General features: G+C 48.4%; 2 pseudogenes; one reads left to right on the forward strand and one right to left on the reverse strand.

Moving 5' to 3' along the window:
- The first annotated feature begins 9,818 nt into the window (after window positions 1-9,818).
- On the forward strand, window positions 9,819-13,654 carry LOC125516348 (annotated as a pseudogene).
- A 2,044-nt stretch (window positions 13,655-15,698) lies between these two features.
- On the reverse strand, window positions 15,699-20,264 carry LOC125517232 (annotated as a pseudogene).
- Window positions 20,265-20,617: the final 353 nt, after the last annotated feature.

Consider the following 20,617-nt stretch of genomic DNA (forward strand, 5'->3'; position numbering starts at 1 on the left):
TTAGTCCCACATTGCTTCTCTTCGTGCTAATTCACCTGTTTAAATACCGTAGTCTGCTTGCAATGTCAAGTCCTCTAGTGTGGCGGTATCACTTAAGGAGTTAACGTAAATTATGCTCTGGCACTCCATAATCATGGAGTGTCACAGCAATAATTCACTTTAATCTTCTTAAGTGAGTCCGTCTGCAATATGAGACTTTTTATTTTTTTTGTTTATTTTGTATTATCTTTTCATGAAACGCTGCAATGTTTTTTTGACACGCCTGCAAAATTTGGGTGTGTTTCGACACTCGATGCATTTACTACGATTTTTTCCGTGAAAATACCCAAAGAACGTCTCCCGACGTGACGCGACTTCCGTTCGTACTTCGATTCCGTCGTAATCTGACATGCGAGACCGTGGGGGTCACTGACACGCGCATGCAAAAGTTGGGTGCGTTTCGTGCATGTTGACATGTACTCATAGTACAAACCTGAGGTGTCGGTCTGGGGTGTGACATGCATTCAGTATGTGTTCCCTTTCACAAAGCCATGAAACGTCGGGATTTTTTTTCCAAACGCTACAGTGTGGCACACAAGCACGCCTGCAAAATTTGGGTGTGTTTCGACACTCGATACATTTACTACGATTTTCTCCGTGAAAATACCCAGAGAACGTCTCCCGACGTGACGCGACTTCCGTTCGTACTCCGATTCCGTCGTAATCTGACGTGCGAGACCGTGGGGGTCACTGACACGCGCATGCAAAAGTTGGGTGCGTTTCGTGCATGTTGACATGTACTCATAGTACAAACCTGAGGTGTCGGTCTGGGGTGTGACATGCATTCAGTATGTGTTCCCTTTCGCAAAGCCATGAAACGTCGGGATTTTTTTCCCACACGCTACAGTGTGGCACACAAGCACGCCTGCAAAATTTGGGTGTATTTCGACACTCGATGCATTTACTACAATTTTTTCCGTGAAAATACCCAGAGAACGTCTCCCGACGTGACGCGGCTTCCGTTCGTACTCCGATTCCGTCGTAATCTGACGTGCGAGACCGTGGGGGTCACTGACACGCGCATGCAAAAGTTGGGTGCGTTTCGTGCATGTTGACATGTACTCATAGTACAAACCTGAGGTGTCGGTCTGGGGTGTGACATGCATTCAATATGTGTTCCCTTTCGCAAAGCTCGTCAATTCGCGCAGAAATAACAATACTAAAGTTTTCTTATATATAATTTAAATACGAAATAAATTCTGTATGAAGTACTTTTTTTAATATAATTACTTAATCTTATGTGGTAAATCCGTCAACACTACAGGTATTTTTCGACATCCTTCAAATGAACCCAATTTTTTTCCACAGTCTTGTATCATCATGAATAGGATGCATGACAAGTTTCATGGCTTTTTTGCTATTTTATGAATTTTCTATAATTTTTTCGGTCGAAACACTTTAAATGTTGACCGGACGTGACGCAATGTGCTCTTCGTATAGAAATACCATAATTTTTTGGATTATGTGTGGGAGTGGGTACACTAACTCACATGCAAATTTCAGGCCATTCTGAAGATGTCAAAAAATTGACCTTCTTCTCCGTAGACCATTCAGGTAGGAGCAAAGGCCCTGTCCGAAAACGAGTTATTTTTCGAAATCCTTCAAATGAACCTAATTTTTTTCCATAGTCTTGTACCATCATGAATAGGATGCATGACAAGTTTCGTGGCTTTTTGCCATTTTATGAAATTATCTATAATTTTTTCGGTCAAAACACTTTAAATGCTGACCGGACGTGACGCAACGTGCTCTTCGTATCGAAATACCATAAATTTTTGGATTATGTGTGGGAGTGGGCATACTAACTCACATGCAAAATTTCAAGCCATTCTAAAGATGTCAAAAAATTGACCTTCTTTTCCGTAGACCGTTCAGGTAGAGGAGCAAAGGCCCTGTCCGAAAACGAGTTATTTTTTGACATCCTTCAAATGAACCCAATTTTTTTCCATAGTCTTGTACCATCATGAATAGGATGCATGACAAGTTTCGTGGCTTTCTGCCATTTTATGAATTTTCTATAATTTTTTCGGTTGAAACACTTTAAATGCTGACCGGACGTGACACAACGTGCTCTTCGTATCGAAATACCATAAATTTTTGGATTATGTGTGGGAGTGGGCATACTAACTCACATGCAAAATTTCAGGCCATTCTGAAGATGTCAAAAAATTGACCTTCTACTCCGTAGACCGTTCAGGTAGGAGCAAAGGCCCTGTCCGAAAACGAGTTATTTTTCGACATCCTTCAAATGAACCCAATTTTTTTCCATAGTCTTGTACCATCATGAATAGGATGCATGACAAGTTTCGTGGCTTTCTGCCATTTTATGAATTTTCTATAATTTTTTCGGTTGAAACACTTTAAATGCTGACCGGACGTGACGCAACGTGCTCTTCGTATCGAAATACCATAAATTTTTGGATTATGTGTGGGAGTGGGCATACTAACTCACATGCAAAATTTCAGGCCATTCTGAAGATGTCAAAAAATTGACCTTCTACTCCGTAGACCGTTCGGGTAGAGGAGCAAAGGCCGTGTCCGAAAACGAGTTATTTTTCGACATCCTTCAAATGAACCCAATTTTTTTCCACAATCTTGTACCATCATGAATAGGATGCATGACAAGTTTCGTGGCTTTTTGCCGTTTTATGAATTTTCTATAATTTTTTCGGTTGAAACACATTAAATGCTGACCGGATGTGACGCAACGTGCTCTTCATATTGAAATACCATAAATTTTTGGATTATGTGTGGGAATGGGCATACTAACTCACATGCAAAATTTCAGGCCATTCTGAAGATGTCAAAAAATTGACCTTCTTCTCCGTAGACCGTTCGGGTAGGAGCAAAGGCCGTGTCCGAAAACGAGTTATTTTTCAACATCCTTCAAATGAACCCAATTTTTTTTCCACAGTCTTGTACCATCATGAATAGGATGTATGACAAGTTTCGTGGCTTTTTGCTATTTTATGAATTTTCTATAATTTTTTCGGTCGAAACACTTTAAATGCTGACGGGACGTGACGCAATGTGCTCTTCGTATAGAAATACCATAAATTTTTAGATTATGTGTGGGAATGGGCATACTAACTCACATGCAAAATTTCAGGCCATTCTGAAGATGTCAAAAAATTGACCTTCTTAATATGATGCATGAATTTGAAACAACTAAAACGCTGACCGGACAAAAATATTACAAAACTTTATGTATTAATAAAAGAAACTTTGCATAAAATGCTAAACTATTACAAATAAGATACATAATAATGATGTGATCTGAATTTACAATGCACTAGCAGCACTACCGCAGCTGCCCGGGCAATACAAAGTCAACTCACATTATTAATATCTATCGTATCTGATAAGGTGCATGAATCCGCCTATATAAGCCGGTCTGGGCGTCCTTCGGCGGGCGAGGTGGGACTAAACGAAACCCTCCACCCCACCGCTGCGCCCTTGACCGCTCGCAGGCGCGCCATCCAGCGGCCCACTAGGCCTACTGAAATCGGCCCACCTCGTCAGTCGACGCGCAGCGCCGCGGCAGGCCGCTCACACTGTGCCTTACAGCGGCCCACCTCGCCAGTCAACGCGCAGCACCGCGGCAGGCCGCTCGCACCTCACCTGCCGGAGCTCGTCCGCACCAGTTTAAATAGGTTTTTTTCATAAGTTTTTTCAATTCAAGTTTAATTTTTATTTTATATTTTATTTTTACAATACAATTTTTTTAAATATATATCTTCTAATTTTTTTGCGAGTATTATGTAAAAATTTTATTGTTTGGTTTTATATTTACTTTTCTAGTTTACATAGGTTTTTTTCAATTCAAGTTTACTTTTTTTCTGAATTTTATTTTTTACAATACAATAGTTTTTTAAAAAAAAAATCTTCTAACTTGTTTTGTAAATATTATGTCAATTTTTTATTGTTTGGTTTTATATTTACTTTTCTAGTTTAATTCTTTTCTCATTTTTTACGATACAACTCTTTTTAAAACTAAAAATAACAGTATCGATTTCAGCACTTGATTGTTCAACAACATTTAAAAACCATCCATTCAAACACTCCATATTTCATTAGAGTTTTCATAGATATTTTACATAGTACTAGAAATAAAACTTAACTAAAGAACATTACGAAAATAATTAAACATTACTAAACGACATTTTCAAATAAACCCTAAACTACTCGTCCTTCACGCCGCCGAAGTCTGCCTCGTCATACACGCCGTCGCCGTTATCGTTGTCGTCGCTGCTGCTGCTGCTGTCGTCGAGGGGCACCACGGGCACGGCCGGCGCAGCCATCGAGTCCTCGAGCGCGGCGTGGTACCCGGGAAAGTCCTCCAGGTGGACGGCGCCCGGGGCGACCTGAAGGTACTCCTGAACGAGCGGCGGCTGCGGCATGTTCTCCGACTCACGGAGCGCCGTTAGGTAGCCCGGCATGTCGTCTGGGTCGCCGGCCTCCGCCGCCAGCCGCCTGTACTCCGCCACCAATGCCGGCTCTGGCTGCTGCTGCGGCTCGGGCGGAGGGGCGCGGCTGGACCCTGCGTCGTTCCTGCCCACCGTACGGCGATCGCCGGGGCCGAGGCGGACAGTGCCGCGGTCACCGCCTCGGCCTCCGCGGGGCGGGGGCGGGTGCATGGCGCCGAAGACGAGGCGGGCGCGGGTCGAGCGCGCCTCGCCGCGGCGGTACAACTGAAAGCCGTCCCCCGACGGAGCAGGCACGACGCCGGCGACCGCCTGCGCCCGGTACGGCACGACCACCTCCTCGAAGGTGCGGCCGTCCCAGAGGTGATGCCGCCGCACGCGGTTGTGCTTCGTGGGGGGGGAGGGGCGGGCCGGCGTAGGCGTGGAGACGCCGCAGCTGATCGTCGGCGAGGCGGTCCGCCCAGCCGGGGTTGTTGGGGGCGTACCGGGGGTCGGTGAGCTCCTCCGGCGGCAGGCGCGCCCTGTACAGGCCGACGGCGCGGGCGAAGAGGTGGGTGCCGACCTCGGGCACCGGCGCAACGGGGACGCCGTCGATGCTCAGGCGCCACCTCGCCGGCAGGCGCATGTCGGGCGCGGCGGGGATGCCGAAGTGGGCGAGCTCCTCCGCCTCCTCTATCGTCAAGTTGGGGCGGGTCATCGTCGGCGAGAGGGAGAGGCAGGGCGAGCGAGGTGGTGAAGGGCGCAAGAGGAGGACGCCGGCGACAAGGGGGGAGAAGGAGAGGCGAGGCGAGGGCGGTGTGCGAGCCGACGGAGGGCGCGAGGCGCTTTTTATAGGGCGTAGTGGTGGTTGGGGCGGTGCCGGCGATTAATGCCGGTGGGCAGCCTAGCGGTCAAAGGGCGCAGAAGGGCAGGCGGCGGCGTGCGAATCGGCGCCGGCGATTAATGCCTGAGTACGAGCGGGCGGTGTGCGCGGGCAGTCAAGCGGTGGCGTGCGCAGGCGCGCGGTAGGCGGTGGCGTGTGAATCCGCGCCGCCCGCGGACCGACGCTGGCGACGGGCGTGCGCAGGCGCGCGGCAGGCGGTGCGTGTGAATCCGTGCCGCCCGCGGACCGACGCCGGCGACGGGACGGCTCACTGCGCCGGCGTTAATGGTTCGCCTAATCCGCGGCGAATTAATGGATTAGGTTTTAGTACGCGTGGGCCCGCCCTCCTCCTCACGCGGCGTACACCGCTCACGTACGGGCATAGAGCGGGCCGCACGGACACGCGCCTCGCTACGCCGCGGTACGCCTTCCCCACCTTGATTTCTCATCCTACCCCTACTCACTTATTTTCACCAAAGGGTATCTTTTAATCTGAACCGTTGATGTGTTCAGAGGATTGTACCGAAGAAAAAGTGCCGCTATATTTATCGACTCCGGCGAGCCATTGTGGACGGGAGAAACCACACCGGGCTCCCAAGACCACCACATCGTCTTCCCAGCGCACTTGCTTTGCTCCTGTGTGACAATTTGCCTCGTCGGCGTGAACCTCAAGTGGCAGCCGCCATGCGGCACTATGAGGACGATAATTGACGCGCCCGTAGCTAGAAGTGCATTCATCATGAGGCTGAGACGATCGCAATCACACTGCCTCGAGAGTGAGTGTCAGTACTGCAGAAAAGCAAGGAATTTGAAGAAGTCAGATGCCTTTTTCGAAAAGACCTCCTCAATCATCATTTTATTATGCGCCATCCAAACTGTCCATGACAACGCTGCAAAGATGAGCCAAAAAAGGGCGATGTTGAGTATGTTGCGTAGCTCTGTCTTGGAGGAACTCCGCAAGGTTCGGGGCCTTCCAGTTAGGCCCCAGCGCCTCACGGACGAACGTCTATAAAACCCGCGCCGCCGTGCAGGAGAATATATAGGATATGGGTCCAGGCCTTGGGTACCGCGCGCAGGGGCAGAAGTCATTAACTGGGCCGGGCCGTTTAAGTATCTATGTCCCTGAAGGGATACGATCTCGTAATAGCTGCCATAAAAAAATCTTAGTCTTGAGGGGTAGTGGCCACCGGCGTTCAAACGCCGATAGCACCACTGCTAGATCTGCCCAGCTGTGTGATTAGCTTAAGGTAATTCCCGATTTATCCCATTCTCCTCTCTGCTAATGTATAGCTGACTCGTGGACCACACCTTAATTAACACACAGGAAAACAACATTTCACAAATTTTACGTCAGGAGTCAACATCGGTCAACACAGTAAAAAACAGTCAATACCAAGCCGGGGGTTGATTTGTGAACCGAGTTACAAGTTAAGGGTGCCGGGATAACCGGTTTTCAAGTTGGGGGTTGAAATCTAAACCGAGTGAGCAAGTTGAGGGTTGTAATGTGGACTTTTCTCTTCCAAAAACGATGTTGGATTGACGATAGACTTGCTCATCACGGTTCGCCCCGCAACTCCTCGTGCATCCTCTGTGATCAAGAGACAGAGTGTATGCAACACTTGCTTAGCGGCTGCTCCTTCTCTCGACAAGTTTGGCACAAGATCCTCTCCTGGTGTAGGCTCACGACAACCCTCCCCTCCGTCGACATCCCCTTCCTTGACTGGTGGGTGGCCTCCTTCCTCGATGTGCAAGGGATTCACCTCTATCGTCTCCCTCAATGACTGGTGGCTTTAGAAACAGTGCAATGGCTGCACACACCCCTCCCCCCCCCCGCCTTCTTGTAATGCTCAGGTTTTGTGCATCAGACCACCACGCGTGTTTACGATCATGTGCCTAAGGGCATCTCCAGCCGCGCCCCAGGAAGGCCTCCCCAGGCGATTTTTTCGCACCGGCGCCGAAAAAATGGCCCAGTCGCGCCCCCAGGAGCCCGATTTTCGTCGGCTTGGGCCGAAAACAGCGCCGGCGGACCCAGGCCGAACCCGGCGCGCTGGGGGGCACCCGGGGACGCCGGGCGAACTTTTTTGGCGCGAAAAAGCCACGGGCCCGCCCCGTCAGCGACACGGCTCTCTTCTCGCCCCTTCGTCGTCCTCATTGCCTCGTTTCCCGCGGCGAATCAATGCCAAAACTGCCGCGCTGCCGCGCCGGTCAGCCTGCGCCATTGATGCCTCACGGGCGGCGCAGTGAAGGCCGGACGACGCGTGTCCCTCGCCCTCCCTCGCCCGCCACGCATACACACGGCGGCCACGCGTACGTGCGGCGTCTCGGCCTATATAAGACGCGCACCAACGTGCTCGGCGATCACACTCTCTCACCGTCGTCCCTCCCTCTCCTCTCTCTCGCCGTCTCCACCCATGGCCGAGTGCTTCCCTGGTGACGGCGCGGCGGCGAACGGCTTCGGCCGCCGCCATCTCCACGAAGATGAGGCTCGCCTCCTTTACGAGGCCGGGTACCCGGTCCCGCCGGACATGCGGGTGCCCGGCGCGTGGAGGATCAGCGCCGGCGGCGTGCCGGTGCCACCACCACCCACCGGGGCGGCGCGGCGTGCGGAGATCACACGCATCCGCGCGTCCCTGCCGCGGGCGGCGAGGGAGGGGCCACGGTACGTCCCCGACAGCCCGCTCTGGGAGCCCTACTTCCGCCGCCGTCACGCCGAGCAGCTCGAGGCCACCAACGGCGTCGTGCCCTCCGGCAGGCTCAACTCCAATGGCCGGCGCCGGTGGTGGGGCGTGCCCGGGCGCACGTTGGAGGCCGTCCTCGAGTACATCGAGGGCGGCAACACGCCGCGCCTCGAGTACCCCGATCCCCCGTCCTTCTCACGCCGCCGGGGAAGCTCCTGGACCCCGAGGCGCATGGAGACCGGGGGGTCCTCCTCGTCGTCCGGCGGCTCGCCCTGCCTCCGCCCCGCCAAGCCGGAGCCCCAGGGCACGCCGGTCAGTGCCCGCACGCGCAGCTCCGGCGTCCGCATCGGCGCCAACGCCTCCCCACCCACCGGCCGCTTCGTCCTCGTCAAGCCCAAGCCGGAGCGCGGCCTCCCCGCGGAGTACGAGGAGATAGCCCGGCGCGGCATCTCCGACGAGGACGCCCTGCGGTGGGCGCGGGACGACTACCTCCGCGACGAGATGGTCCGGCAGCGCCGGGCCCTGGAGGAGATCGCCGCCCGCAAGCGTGGGCACGAGGACGAGCACGGCGTCGTGGTCCTCGACAGCGACGAAGACGCCCCCGGACCGTCCAACCCGCCGCGCCAACCGGGGGAGGGATGCAGCAGGGACGGCGGAGGCGCAGGCGGGGCCGGCGACGACGACGACGACGACGACGGCAGCGACTACACGCGGTTCTACCGCCTCCTCGGTATGTAGGCGGCGAGGCGGGCGGCGAGGGAGACGGCGGGGTAGCCCGTCAAAGTTTTTTTCTTCTTTTGTAAAATATGTTTAAGTTTGAACGAACTTGTCGATGTTTGCGTCAAATTTCAGTCATGTTTGCGTCGTATTTGAATTTTAAAAAAAACGTGGGTGCTGCGACTGGGGGGCATCACGCCCCCAGTGCGCGGTTTAGCGCCGGCGCGCCCCCAGGGGACGATTTTTTGCCCCTCCTGGGGGCCAACGGCTGGAGATGCCCTAACCTAACCTGTATCAGTTCTTTCTAACTATCAAAGAAAAATACGCAAGATTTGCCGTATGCGCGAAAAAAAGACATTAAGTAAGAGATGGATCAACTCTTCCTTGGACAGGACAACTAACGTTGGCAAGAGAAGAGGAGTATTTATGACATTCAACGAAAACATTAAGATAATGAATATATGAATATTGATGAAAATAAGTCGAATGCATGCATGGTCCTATAAGAATTTGCAGGTTTTATATATTTCTTAATGTTTTTCTGGTTCCACTGTTTTTTTGCAACAAGTAAAATTCCGACTTAGGAAATACTACGAGTACTTGGTGATGTTTTTGTAAAAAAAAACAGTGAAGGATGATACCGCGTACACGTAGGCGCCACATCACCAGATTTCCCGTTTTGACGTCCACAGGTGGCCAGCCACCGATTCAATCAGCTGCAGGCAACAAAGAAAAGTGCTCCCCGTCCATCTGCCCGCCGTGCCGGCAACACTCCGTCATCGCTCGCCGCCGCAGCCAACGGCCCATCCGGTCCGGCGGGCCTTCTCCTCTCCACCGACCATGGGGGACGCTCCAAGCCATCCCGACTCAGCGGTGCTTGCGTATGTAGACTTTCACAGGGAGGTGCGTGCACAAATGGAAGGAAGAAAGCCCCCCGAGTTTCAGAGCTTGCTCTGCAGCAAACAACAAATCAACTGTCCCTCAAAGCCCTCCTCCCACCAGAGCAAGCCCAGTCAATCTTTTGCTACCAATCCTAACAAAACCCAGAAATTTTCAGTAGGAGGTAGGGAGGACTGAGGAGCACCAAGGGTGCCAACAATGGAGTTGGTGGTAGGTGCTTCAGAGGCCACCATGAAATCGCTCTTGAGGAAGCTTGGAGGTCTGCTTGCTCAAGAGTATGCTCTCATCAGAGTTGTCCGCGGAGACATCCAGTACATGATATCAACGACGAAATGGCGAGCATGCAGGCCTTTCTCGTCGACCTCAGCAGCACTAGTCCCCAGGGCCATGACCACCGGATGAAAGACTGGATGAAGCAGATCCGCGATGTCACCTATGACATCTAGGACTGCGTGGACGACTTCGCGCACCGCCTCTCCCACGACCCTGGTGGCAAAGTCATCTGCACATTTGTCATGTCCAATGTCTATGAGGTTTGGACATGGCGATCTCGCCGCAACATCGCTTCCAACATCGCTGAGCTCAAGGTCCGCGCGCAGCAGATTGGCGAACGACGTAAAAGGTATGGTGTCGAGAATCCGAAGATCGAGTGGCGTCAGGGAGTCCGGTGCAGCTGCCACTGGAAGATTCCAGGCTGCCGAGAACCAACAGGCGAGCCTTGAGCTTGTTGGTACCAAGAAGCCTGTGGGAGTGGACAAGGACATGAAGAAACTCGGGGAGTGGGTGACCTTGCAACAACCAGCTGCAGCATGTCTCACAGACCCTTCCTCATCAGCTCCTACATCCCAAACCGGGGCTAAGAAGCAAGACCAAGGCATTCTGTCCATCCTCGGGTTCGGAGGGGTGGGCAAGAGCAAGACTACTATGGCCATGGCGTTATACCAGAAATTTGGTGAGCAATTTGACTGCCGAGCCATGGTCACGGTGTCGCAGAGCTCCGACATAGAAGCGATACTACGAAGCATACACAGTCAAGTCGTGCCACAATCCAAAGATGGTGACGGGCAGCAAGGCAGCAGCGGTGTCGGCACCTTGGAGAAAAAACGCCTCGTGGCTGCCATAGGCAGCATGTGGGATACTGTCATACCGAAGGGCCAGCAGGACGATGAGCAGTGTGGTGGTAGCACCTCAGATATTGCACGAGATCTCATGAAGCACTTGGAGGAACAAAGGTACAATATATTTTTCAAGTTGAGTTTGCATTGTGGTTAATTAGGTCATTGCAAAATTATAGAGTTGCATAGTATGCAGGAAAAAAACCCGGTAGATCCGCAAGTTGCTCTTCTTATGGATACAATAGACTCACATTAAAAGAAAAGAAAGAAAGAAAATGTGTGGCTAGTATCAGACCAATTTTTATTTGACCATAGGCACAAGCAACTTATTGGTCCTATACTCAAAATTGCAAAAGCGTTGCGTGCAAAAAAGTATATGCTAGTTTAATACTGCACTTTTTGGGTCATAAGTTATTAGTGTGTAGTTCATTTCCTTGCTGTTGATATTTCATTATTCTTAATAAAAATCAACATCTGGGACTCACATATTAAGATACTCCTATTTTTTAAAGAAATTTCATAGTATGGAGGACACATCTACATGCACATGTGAATATGCTGCTGATATTTGAGTATATGTAGTTCATTGTATGCAGCTCGCCCCTATAGAATATGCGGGTCTATATATACTCTATAATAGATTTGAGTGTTTGTATATATATGTCCACATTTTGTCTTTTTTGGGTAGCTTACATGTTAAAATATTTTCAATGAAATTTCGCATATATGTAGGACACATCTACATGCACATGTGAATGTTGTTTCAGCTGTATTTGAAATATTTCAATTTGATTCTGTAGTATGTGAAAATCTCGGACTCACTGGAGCCAGCGATGATCGTATTCCTCATATTTACCCCGTTACAGTGATAAGATAAAATAAACTACTGTAAAGAGCTTATTTAAAACGTACTACTCTTGATGAATCTTTCTTCTCATTGCAGTTACTTGCTCTTAGTTGATGATGTACGGTCTGCATCAATGTGGGATAAGATAAAAAGTCACTGCCAAACTGTAAGAGAGGCAGTAGAATAATAGTTACCACACGGTTTCAAGCGGTTGCCACTGCTTGCATCAGCGATGAAGGATCAGGTCTTGTTCATAAATTGGTCGGACTTAGCGATGACCAAGCTAAAGAACTATTCATGGCCGAATCCAATATGAGTGAAGAAAACCAGAAGAAAATTCCACCTGGACTCTGGAAAATGTGCGGGGGTCTGCCATTGGCCATAGTTATCATGGCTGGGCACGTAGCCTGCAACCCAGATAAAGTAGAGAATGACTGGAAGGAAGTTTGCACCAGGTTGGTACCGGACTCTGGCAAACCTCTTGGCCAGGATGGAGTCACAATGATACTAAGCCATTGCTACAATGATATGCCTGCTGAGATCAAGACATGCTCCTTGCATCTATGCATATTTCCAAAGGGGCGAAAGATCAGCAGGAAGCGGCTGACATGGCGATGGCTAGCAGAAGGCTTCGTCAGTGAGAAGGATGGGCTGAGTGCGGAGGATGTCGCAGAGACATACTTCAATCATCTCATAAAGAGGAAGATCATACGTGCTGTGGAGCACAGCAGCAATGGGAAGGTGAAGAGCTATCAAGTTCATGACATGGTTCTCAAGTACATTGTGTCCAGGGCAAGCGAAGAGAACTTTGTCACTGTGGTTGGTGGCCACTGGCTCATGGCACCGCCTAGCAACAAAGTCCGTCGGCTGTCCCTCCAAGGTGGTGGCTCCAAATACAAGAAAGGAATGGATGGCATGAACTTTTCTCATGTCCGATCTCTGACCTTGTTTGGGAGCTTGACCCGACTGCCTTCCAATTCATTGAAGTTAGGAATTGTGCAAGTGCTAGACCTTGAAGGTTGCAATGATTTTAAAAAGCAACATGCCAAGGAGATATGCAAGATGCTTCTACTCAAGTACCTCAGTCTCCGGAGGACAGAGATTGACAAGATACCTAAGAAGATTGGAAAGCTCCAATATCTGGAGACTATTGACATAAGGGAGACCAATGTCACAGAGCTTCCAAGCACTATCTCCCAGCTTGAACGACTGGTCAACATACTTGGTGGAAACAAAAGAACACGGAAGGCACTGAAGCTTCCAGATGACCTGAAGAAGGAAACAATGAAATCCCTGCGCATCCTGTCAGGTATCGAGATTGATGAGCGGTCAGTAGTTGTTGTGGCAGACCTTCATCTTCTAACTGAACTGAGGAAGCTAGCCATTTACAAGCTCAACATCAGAAAGGGAAGTAAGATTTTCAAAGAATTAAGCTCAGCAATTGAGTATCTTGGTGGCTACTCTCTTCACACCCTGAAAATAGATGACGAGTCATCTGAGTTTCTAAAATCGTTGAGTGCTCTCTCTTTCCCTCCCAAGTTTCTCAATGCTCTTGAACTGTCTGGCAAGTTGGTTGAGCTCCCACAATGGATCACAAAACTTGATGCCTTGACGAAGTTGACCCTCTCGGTGAGGGTGCTAACTACTGATGCTTTGCGCCAGTTGAGCAAGCTCAAGACACTGTTTTCTCTCACGTTTTCACTTACTTCAGGAAAGGTGGATTCTGAAACAGGTGCCACCACAGGGGAAAACAAGGCTGATGGGGAGATCATAGTTCCAGCTAGCGGATTTGAGGAGCTCAAGCTTCTTCACTTCTCGGCTCCATTGGTGCCACTGACCTTCCAAAATAACGCGATGCCGAAGCTAGAACGGATCGCGCTAAGGTTCAGCAATTTCGGTGGAATGCATGACATGGAAAACCTTCAAGGTCTAAAAGAGGTGCATCTCAGAATGCATGACAAAGCAGGTGAGGTTACCAAGTTAAAATTTGCCTAATGGTAAACGAAATGGCAACTGCAGCTACGGAAGATGACAAAGGCCCCAGAATAATTGTTGATCAGTATCACGAGTGAGTGACCTGGTTTATTATTCTTTGATTTTTCTTCTATAAACTATTCTGTTGTGTAATTCTATTCTTTGTGCAACTTCAGAACAGTATTTGCATGATCTACTTTTAATTACATCCTTGAGCTTCATCTGTAATGCTTTACAGTGCCCGAGCAAGCCCAATCTATACTTTTTTTCTCACATTTTCACTCACAGTGGCATAGCAGAATCCAAATGACATCTTAATCAATGTGTTTAGGCAAATTTTAATCAATGACATCTTAATCTATACATGTGTTTATCTAGCTTGCCTTGCCAAATTATACATGAATCAGTGCTCGAAGGGATTCATAGGCACCAAAGGAAATTCTTCTACCAAGGCTTGAGGTTGTCCAATAAGCAAGTTCATATTAGCTTGTAGGGCATTTTTGTTTCAAATGATCCTTAAAATTCAGGAATACGAGGAGAATGGCGGGACGCAATAGATGGTGGCACTTGGGAGGGGTGGCGGGACACAAAGGAGATGGGGAGGTGGCGAGCGACCGGACATAGAACCATGATGGGAGGTGGCAGTACAACAACGATGCGTCGACTAGAGGGGTTTTGGAAGCTTTCTTGTAACAAGTTTGGATAGTACGGATAATGTAAGTTTCCTACATGTGCAATATATGGTGAGAACAACCTATATGATGCAACAAGCAAACTAGCTAATGAGGAACAACGCAAAGTAAAACATGTGGAAAAGATTAACGATAAATTTGAGAAGATGGTCTATCCTGAAGTTCACACTCTTGGTGATTGTTAATCTCCGTTAAAAATGTACTGGATCCAAAGCTAACAACTCACCCTATTCTCCTCCAGCGGATGAGCCTGAAATCAATCGTGGTTGGACTTGAAGGTGCCCACCAAATCTTTACAAACTTCTCCGGAGGACGCCACAACAAAGAATCTTCCGTAAGGACTCAAACCGTCTAAAGAGTCCCCAACAACTCCAAAAGTAACAAGATCCACTTTGCATCAAGAGGGATTCAGTATGGTGAAAGTGTAGACCGGTGTCTTCTCTTGCTCCATCTAAAGGATGGTGAAGTTTGGTTGCGTTGTCTAGACATTCCGGACTACTTCCTCGCAGTTAGAAGCTGCAACTCTCTAGAAACCCTGGAAGTTACCTGACTGGAGGTTCAGGCCAACATTTATGCAGACACCGGGATTTCCAGAGAGCTGCAACTCGAAGTTGCACTTCTCTGCACACCCACGGAGGCTCTGGGCAAACCCTAGGATTTCGAGAGAGTCGCAACTCATTGTTGCACTTCTATGGACACCCCGAAGGTAGCACGGAGGCTCCCCCCGGTGGACGAGACTTGCCTGGTCCCTTCCCATGCTCCCATCCGTGCTCCCGCATATGTGGCTTAATTTGATTGGAACAAAATAAGGCCCAGTCCCACCCCCTTAAAATCAGGGGGGGAGGGAGATGATTAGATTAGAAAGGAAAAAGGGAAAAAAACAGCCCTATCCCCCCCCCCCCCCCGGTAAGTCTACGTGAAGTTAACTCCCACCTCATCTCGAAGATGCACTCCCTCTTTACAGTACAGGTTTCCTAATAACGACTCAAATAAAACGAAAAAAGCCCGAGATGGCATCTCTTTTCTCATTTGAAATTTGGGTTGGGGGGGGGGGGGGGGGGGCTGCTTCCAACCATCCTTGCTTATCTTTTAATCTCGCTGCCATGCAGTTTTTTTCCTTCAGTCCTAATTATTTTCTTCAAGTGGGCTTAAATAGGGGTTTGCTGAAGGGACATGGATTTTCTGCTCCTGGGTTGAAACACACCTGGCTGAACTATAAAACCTGAGAAAAATAGTAAAAATATCCAATGTTTTTTTGGCATTAACATGTATTCTTCACTGACAAAAGACATCTGTGGTGTCTGCGTGCAAAAGAAATTGAGGATAACAAGTCGAGTTCATGTGATTTCCTTCCAATTTACTTTGTCTTTCTCCAGTCCTGTTTTCAGATTGCACAAAAATCAACCTCATCAAGATATGCAGGATTTTAGAATGTTTGGAAAGTCACAAGTAGCACTATCAAGTACTCCATCTGTTCCTAAATATAGGTCTTTTAAGAGATTCCACTATGAACTACATACAAAACAAAATGAGTGAATCTACGCTTTAAAATATTTCTATATACATCCGTATGTAGTTTGTAGTGAAATCTCTAAAAAGAGTTATATTTAGGAAAGGAGGGAGTATATCAAATAGAATAACATGAAGAGTTCATATTAGAACCACAGCGCAGCGACAAGTTCATAAACATAGGCGATACACGCATAATTAATAAGGGTTGCCGGAAATAAGTATAGATACAAGCTCATATACAAAAGCATTATTCATGATAAGCATGTCTTGTCCTTTCCACCTCAGCAAGCAGGCATCTTGTAAACCAACCGGATTTGCTTGTTTATTTAAATAAGAAAGAGAGGAAGATAGGGTATATGTTGACAGACAACTGTAGATAACGATGCCACCATGTTCCAAATAGTAGATAATGGAAAGGGAAGTGCCAGTTGAAGGAAGCAATGGCCTATACCTGGCAACATGAAGGAATGGATAAAGCTTCCATTATCTAACAAGAGGAAGAAACAGAGGGAAAGGTACACCAGTATATGTGTGAGGAAGTTTTTAACGCGGAGGAGTGTGGTTGAAACGTACTCTTAGTGGCGACGAAGCTAGCAGGATTCTTCGATTTCAGGACCAGCTATTGTTTCGTCCGAAACTTGCTGTTTCTTTTATTTTATTAGTAGGCCAAAACCAGGTCCACACGAACTTGAATCCAGATGGTGTGCGTTCAGCCCCCTGACCACTTCTCACAACCTCGGAGTCGCCATTGTCTGAAAGCTTGATCTGATTACCATGGCTGGCAGCCTGTTCTCTCATGGCAGCAACTACCTTCTTGACACCGCCACTGCTTGCATTGTGTGGAGAGTACCGGATGGTAATCTTCTCAAGCCTGCGGAGGTTGATGATACCTCAAGGAAATTTATCAGCTGGGCAGGCATAGAGCTTCAGGTGGAGGTTTTTCAGTTTCGGCATATATAGCTCCCTGCTCAAAGGTGACCCATGGCACATAAGAGTCGAAACTGAAAACCTCAACGCTCGGGAAACCTGGAGGAATTGTTTGTTCCGCTTTCTTCCTATAAATGCAAATCAGTGCAAGAGTACTCAGGGCCGGCAGACCTCCAAGTATCATAAGATCATCTTGGTCTAGCTTACAGACTCTGATATCCAGCTTCCTCAGAGTGGTAAGCCCTGCAAGCCACCGGGGAACTTTCCCAAACCTTCCTGCCACTTTCAATCTCTCAAGTGAAGAAAAATTGGTGGATAAAGGAAGTTCGTCGCTTGGGATGTAATCACCATAAATAATCAGATATTCAAGATTCGCGCACTTGCCTATGGAAGACAGCAACTTATCATTTCGGTCCTTGTCGGAAGGTTGATCATACAACACTACTTCAAGCTCCGTTACTCCTGTCAGTCCACTGATCTCCTGCATGGCACTTTCCGACCATTCCCTTGGATCAACAGTGCCAAGCGCCTTCACTGAGTTCAACTGGTCACTTCCCACAGGCAACTTCACTCTTTGGCCGGAACTAGAATGACCAAAATAAAGATGTGCTAGTTTGGGAAGACGAACAATTTCCTTTGGCAGCTCTTTCACTTGTGTCTGTCTTACATCTAAGGTCTCCAGATTTTGCAATTTTCCGATTTCTGCAGGGAGACAACTGAGTTTCGTCTGCCCTGCATCTAGAGTCTTCAGCTGTTGCAGTTTACCGATTTCTGGTGGGAGATTGCTGATTTCAGTCTGCCTTAAATCCAGAGTCTCCAGACAGCTAGCGCAATCTCCTGATTTCTGGTGGGATCTTCTTGACTGGAGTGTGCTGGAGACTCAAGTACTTCAACAGGGTCATTTGGCATATATGGTCCATAGCCGACTTTTCCAAATCCTTGCAGCCATCTAGATCTAACACCCGTAGATACACCAAATCATTGTTTAAATAAAACTCTGCAGGCCCAGCAATAGTCACGGAACGAATATTGCCATCAGGTTTCATCGCTTCCGTGTCAACTGAAAGTTCCGAACCAGAAGAACATTGGACTGACAAACGGAAATAATGAGCATATTCCCTTGAAATACCAACGTCAGACAAGACAGTTGCAATTTTTTCCTTTTCTGATATCTGCCTAAGAGCATAAAGTACCATTTGGTTAACTTCATACATCTCTTCCCTTGAATAGTTATCATATTCTGACAGCCGGATGAAATTTCTGTTGATGAGCTCATCAAAGTACCCGCTTGCTACTTCCTCTCGACTATGCCTCACATTTTCAGAGATGAATCCTTCAGCAATCCATTTCCTAACCATAGTAGTCCTATGGATTATTTGGTTCCTAGCATGAACAGCCATGTACAGCAAACAGTCCTTCAGAGCACAGGGAAGGTGAGCATAGATAAGTGATATAATCTCTCTGAAGAGTTCGAAACCAGTAATGTTCTCGGATTCAGAACCTAAAGAATGTGGCGTCTGCTTCCAAGAAAAATATACAGAATACATCATCTCTTGCCATGGCTTTGTTGGGGTTACCTTGGTTGTGAGTAACGAAGCAATACTTATTATTGCTGAAGGTGTACCACTGCACATCTTCAAGATCCCAAACAAAAAAATGTCTCCAGGTGCATTAGGCCAACTGGCCACATGGCGAAAATAATGCTTGAAGAACAACAGTCTGGAATATTCGTATCCAAGATAATGAACTTCATATATCGACTCGTCACAGCCTGAGCAACATAACTTAGCTATGTCATTAACACGAGTAGTAGTAATTACTCTGCTACCATAGTCATTATTTGTCAAGCTAGATGAGATGATCTGCCAGTCATCTTCGTTCCATAAATCATCAATCACGACCAGGTACCTATCAAAGTTTGACAATGAAAAGTCAAACTCGAGTAAGGCTTAATACTCACCTATGTGCATCTGCAAGGCCCTATATATAAAGATCGAGCCATCTAAGAAAACAGTGTGTTTTAAGAAATAGACGGTGCTCACATTATGGTATCTAACAAATCAAATCTAAAGAGAGCTACCAAACTGCAATGCCGTATAACAATTAAAACACATGTATTTTGTATCTACTTGGTGCACTGATAAAGTTCATATTGTCTACAGGAAAAGAAAAAAAAACATGTTCACTAACTGATCCATACCTCTTGTTCACAAGAAATTCTCTAATTTGAGAAACGAGCTGTCTTATATCATTTGCTTCTTCATTGATGTTCGTATGATTTTCCACGCCAATAAGTTGATGGAACATCTCCGTGAAAAACTTCACCATGTCAGCTGGTTCAAGGGGGACCCTAACAAAAGCCCCACAATCAAACTGCGGTTTAAGCTGATGGTACACAACTTGGGCAAGAGTTGTCTTGCCCAATCCCCCATGACCGACAATGGAGACTATTTTGTTTTGCTTCATTGAAATGTCATCTCCCTCTGTCAGCATCTTGATTAACACATCTCTTGGTTCGTCGATGCAGACGAGCTCATTCTCTTCCTCATTTTTGTGGCAAGCATCAAGACGTTTATGTGCGGCAAACACATCCAGAACACCCAATGTCATCGCTTTGATACCGGCAATCAGATCAGTAGGATCCGGGTGAGGAGGAGTCGGTGAATCTCTGGGCCTTCTCGAGAGCCGCCCGGACACACCCAGGTTAGCGGCCGGCTCAGCGGGCACCAACAAGAGGTCGAGGATGTTCTCAGTCTGGCAGAACACCACGCTGATTTTGTATAGCCAACCTCTGTCAAACTTGTCGAGCTGGTCCGGTGGCGCATCCGTCCGTCATACTGCAGAAGTAAGCTTGCAAGCGCTTCTGCTGTTGTGCAACATACTTGAGGTCCTCCTTGGCGCCGGAGGGCAGGTTGTACTCATCCTTGAGTAACTTGGGGTCAGCTACTCAGCTTGGAGAGGACGGAGCCCATGACTCCCTCCGTGATATCCATGCTAGCTAGCTCGGTCCCTCCCCTCCCCTCCCAGTTACGATCTCTGGTGGTGGATATATAATCTGGCTAGCTAGTCTGTTGTTATAGGCCGGCCGTTGACTTACATAGCTGCGAGTCTGGACCGGCAATGTGGTGAAGAAGAAGTAGGTGGTGTGGATCAGTGGATGGCAAGAAGCCTATGGAAATTCCTCCCAAGTCCCAAGGAGAGACTAATTATGGAGATGCTTAATTTCTCCCAATGGAAGCGGAGAAGGGGGCAGCTGCAAGGTAAAATCATGGGAGATGATGAGCATTATGATCCAGCACGAGCATAGACAAGACGAGTAGATTTCAGTTTGCAGCTTGTAGGTAGGATCAGTACAGAAGAAGCGGAAAACCAAAGGGAAGCTGCATGCGGTGGTCGGACTTACACTTACAGCGTGGTCGACCGGCCGGTCCGATAGGACACCGGCTGAAGCGGGGAGGCCGTGCTGCCGCGCGAGGGGAGGATCGACGGCGCGGTTGGGTGGGTTTGTGGGGGTGGGGGGTGAGCCGGTGGCTGGGACGAGAGGGAGGAAGCAGGGAGGGAGGGAGGGAGTCGACGGCGTGGAGGTGTGATGGGGAGTATTGGGGGCTTCAGGTCTCGAGCGATTTTTCGGTGGGGAGCAAATTTATTTTTTATAGGCTACACAAAATATAGCAGAAATTCGTAGGGGCACACACTGCGTGTTTAATCATTCAAACTTACGGTTTTTTTTCATCTGAAAATTCCGATTTCTCTCAGCCACAAGTATCAAGTTTCATACTCCCTCCATTCCCTTTTGTAGTGTGCATATTTATTTATTTTGCCAAGATTTTGAAATGTAGTGCGTGCATGCAGCACAAACCTGGTTTGAACGAGTTACCCTTAACTGGAATCAAGGGACACACACAGCAGGGCACGTACATGGGTGTGGCA

The sequence above is a fragment of the Triticum urartu genome, chromosome 6 (genome assembly GCF_003073215.2).
Source record: "Triticum urartu cultivar G1812 chromosome 6, Tu2.1, whole genome shotgun sequence".
NCBI classification, from domain to species: Eukaryota; Viridiplantae; Streptophyta; class Magnoliopsida; order Poales; family Poaceae; genus Triticum; species Triticum urartu.